A 4,459-nucleotide genomic window follows, 5' to 3' on the forward strand; every position below is an offset into this window, starting at 1 on the left:
ACAGGTTCCTGAGGAAGAAGTACACTGGGGTGTGGAGGCGCCGGTCGAGGGCAGTGATGACAACCATGAGGAGATTCTCCGTTTGGGCCGCCAGGTAGACTAGGAGGAACCGTGCGGCATGGATCAGCTGAAGCTCCCGGATCTCCAAGAAACCCAGTAGGAGGAATCCCGTCACCGTGGAGACATTGAACATTTCTGGGGAATGATGTCGACTCCCTGCGCAGGAAGAAGGAAGACTTCAATTTAGAGACACTGATGTTGGGGGTGAAGGAATAAGACTAAGTCAATCAGTTCTTTTTATTGAGTACCTACAGGGGACACAGTATTTGTGCATCTGATCACTGTCCCCAAGGAGCTTCCATTCTATTGGAAGTACCAAGCTTCGAACCGTGTAGAAGCAGGGTGCACTATTGGGCAGAACACAGGCCTGGGAGTCAGAAGACGTGGGTTCTAATCCCAATTCTACCAGATCTCTGCTGCATAACCATGGGAAAATGACATAATTTCTCTCCACCTCAGTTTTCTCAATAGTAAAATGAGGATTCGATAACTGTTTTCCCTCCAACTTGTCTGTGAATCCCTTGTGGGTCACGCTCTGTGTTCTAACAGATTGTCCTGAATCTCGCCCAGCGTTGCTCCCCGTGGTTTCGGGGGCAACTCTTGGGTTCGTACCCTCTCCGGGTCTTTGGACGTCTCCGGACGCAGCCCGCGCGTTCATACCAGGAAGAGTCAGCCAGAGGTTCAAAGCTTGGTTGCCGTTTATTTGCTATCAGCGGTTACATGGTTGAAAGAGAGAGAGAGCGAGAGAGAGCGAGAGAGAGAGAGCGAGAAAGAGCGAGAGAGAGAGAGAGAGAGCGAGAGAGAGGGATAGAGAGAGAGAGAGAGAGAGAGAGAAAGCGCCCCCCCCTTGTCTTGTTCGTCTCTTATACCCTCCGTTGCCCGGGGGCAGGGTTTTCTCGGGGAATGGCGTATCGAGGCTTTGCCATGTAGCACACGCCGCCCTCCAGCCACTAGCCTAGCAACAGCTATGTCCAGTCACGAAGCGTTTGCTCTGGCTCGCCCCCAGCCCCCCGTTGCCAACCATCGCTTGCTGCGGATATGGCCTTGAGGTTGCCTCCGAGCCTTGCAGGTGCAAGCTTGTTTTTCTTGCCCTGGTCTCTTTATCTCCTGTTGTTGAGTCTGTTTGGCCTTGAGCCGTTGGGTGCGGTTTGTATGCACATACTGCCTGTTCCCTGTTTGTTCCTTGCTCAGCGCCTTCCCCCGCTCCCTACGTGTCCCCCCTCGTTATGGCGGGGACCGCTAAGGGCGGCCGCGCAATGGGAGCATCTCAACCTTAATCTCGCAGACCACCCGGGCAACAATGGAGCAAAAGAGACGAAGGAGGCACGGGAGGCACATGAGCAAAAGCAAGACCCCCTAGTGGCGGCAAGGATCGAGACCAGCCAAGGGGCCAATCCCCCTGGCGTCACGCGTTTGATCCAGTCCCAGAGTTCCTCCACCGCGTCCTCCCCGCGGTCGAGGTCGTCCCAAGCCTTGGAGAAGTGCAGTGACTGGGCGTTGAGCTCATCGATAAGGTGGCACAGCTCCTGTAACTCGCCGGTTACGTTGGCGGCCAGGAAGAGTCTGCCGCACCTGATTAAGGCGATTCCAATGGATTATTCGAACTCGGTGGAGTCAGCCGTTCTCACCCACGGAGGTCGTTCCTATCCGGATCACAGCACGAGGGTCCCTTCGTGGTCGCCAAAGAAGTTACTGTTATCGACAAGTAGAGTACAAAATAGGTTAATCGGTGTAAATCGGCCGCAGGGTTCTTGTACCCAGGGTGGTGATGCAGATAGGAAAAATGACTCGGAGACATGAGTTCAGATAGAGCAGTAAAGAAGGAAAGTGGCTACCTGCCCGTTCATCTCCCGGGAGAGGTACGAGTGACAAGCAGCCCCAATCCCATTCTCACTGTGCCTTTTAGTTACAGCAACATGGGAGCGGAGCATTTAGGAATTTCAGGAATCCAATTCGGACCGACAGGATGCTATAAATTCTCATTATTCTCTGTTTTCACTGCCTTGTGCAGGTTGTTATCTGCCCTATGGCCTTGCATAGATACTTGTTACTGGCCTTGAAGACATCTGTTGCTGAGCCTTGCATAAAATACAAAAAGGAGTTGTTCTCTCAGCCTGTGCAAAATGGAGGGTTACTGTTAACATACACAAAATGGAGTCAGTCATGTCAAGTCTGCTAGTGGACAACAATCCCCCCTTTGATCCTTCCGAGGCCCATGGCCACCGGGAGGATCACATACGACCCTCCTCGGGATAACGAAGGTCTTTCGCAAAGCCGGCGCCTAAAGTAAAGGATAAGGAAAAGACAAAAACATCCAGGCAAAAAGAAAAGATAGAAAAATCCAACAGAAAAATTCAAGCACAACTGAGCACACACAACAATCCAGGCACAACTGAGCACACACAACAACCCCCTCCTCAGCGAAACACAGCGTCCAGACGGCGCTGCATGTCTGTGACTTCAGCTTTGGACAGGGGTGTGGTCGGGGTTTGTAGAAGCATCAGGGTAGATGAAGCGCGTCGGAGGCAGGCCTTCAGGAGCTGAAAAACACAGCACAGCAAAAAAACCAAACCAGCGGCAAGACACACAAATAAGCAACCAGACAAACTCTCACAGGACCGAGGCCCATCCGCTAGAAGTTCGACGCAGCCGTAAAGCTGGGACAGTGGGTGGCTCGGAATCTTGAGAGTCAGCAGAAACCGATGGGGGAGTACAATCAGGAGGAGAAGCATCAAAAACGACTGGCTTCACCTGGGAGTGATGGATCCATGAGGGGCGCTCGGCAACACGAACTGCAGAAAAGGAAGACAAGAGAACCTGGGGGGTAGGGCCCCTCCCAGGATGGCTTAAGTGAACCGTTGCCGACCATGCGCTTAACCCAAACCCAATCTCCAGCGATGAACGGATGCAAATGATCGGTGAGAGGGGTGCGCTGATGGAGGATTCCAGCAGCCTGCAGCTCAGCTAGAATTCCCTGGAGAGACAAAACATAGGCTCGCAGGGCATCATCGCTCTGGTATGGTGCATGTAAAGAACATTCAATTCCAAGTGGTCGATTCATTCATTCATTCATTCAATCGTATTTATTGAGCGTTTACTGTGTGCAGAGCACTGTACTAAGCGCTTGGGAAGTCCAGGTTGGCAACATATAGATACAGGTCGATAAATTTCAGATAGAACAGACTCAGTAAAATGTGATCCTTGATCAGAATCAATAACGGCAGGTGGCCCAAACCTGGGAATGACTTCCCGCTAGAGACATTTCACCACCGTAAGAGCAGTTGCTCGGGAGGAAGGGAAAGCCTCCATCCACCTAGTCGGGTGATCAACAATGACTAGTAAATATCGGAAACGACCAGCCCTCGGAAGTGTCACAAAATCAACCTGCAAACCCTCAAAAGGGGAATAGACCCAAGGGCGTCCCCCCCAAGGGAACCCGATGACCAGGGTGAGCATTGAAGCTCTGGCAAGTAGCACAACTGGCTGTGACACGTTTGGCAACAGGATGGGTACCTGGGGCAAACCAAACTCGAAGAACTGTGGCTGCCAAGGCATCTGCACCAAAGTGAGTCTCCTGGTGAAGACCCAGACAAACTGGGCGCAGTGCAGCAGCGGGCAAAATAGGGCGTCCATCAGGGACCCAAAAGAGTCCGTTCCGTTCCAGTGCCTCATATTGCCGAGGCCACTCAGCTCTTTCCTTATCAGTAATCAGGGAGGGCAACAGAGTGCCAGGCATAGACGTGGGGGCCAGGGTCATAACAGGAGCTACACATACAAGGGGGGCATACCGAGCTGCCCAACGAGAGGCCTCGTCGGCTAGGCGATTGCCCAAACTCAGGGAATCACTTCCTCGGGTGTGGACATGCACATGCACGACGGCCACCTCGGCCGGGAGCAGGAGGAGTAATAGGCACTCTATACAATCCCCATTAGCAACCTGATGACCCGCTGAGGTGAGGAACCCCCGACTTTGCCACAGGGTACCTGTAGCATGACAGACCCCAAAGGCATACTTAGAGTCTGTATAGATGGTCACACGCTTCCCTTTACCGAGTAATAATGCCTGTGTAAGGAATTCAAGCTCAGCTACCTGCGCACTGCAAGAAGCTGGGAGTGAGCCGGTCCACAGCACAGAGGTTAGGGTAATAACAGCAGCGCCGGTGAGGCGCACCCCTTGGTCCATAAAGGAGGATCCATCTGTAAACAAAGTTAGATCAGAAGAGGACAAAGGCTCATCGCGAAGGTCAGATCGAGGAGCGACAGTTTCCCGAACTACTTCGTCACAATCGTGAATTTGGTCAGTCATGGGAGAGGACTCAAGCAGGGTAGCTGGATTCAAGGAGCCACAGCACTCCACATGTACCTGTGGATTTTCCAATAAAGCAACTTCATATTTAGT

Source organism: Tachyglossus aculeatus, unplaced genomic scaffold (genome assembly GCF_015852505.1).
Source record: "Tachyglossus aculeatus isolate mTacAcu1 unplaced genomic scaffold, mTacAcu1.pri SUPER_32, whole genome shotgun sequence".
NCBI classification, from domain to species: Eukaryota; Metazoa; Chordata; class Mammalia; order Monotremata; family Tachyglossidae; genus Tachyglossus; species Tachyglossus aculeatus.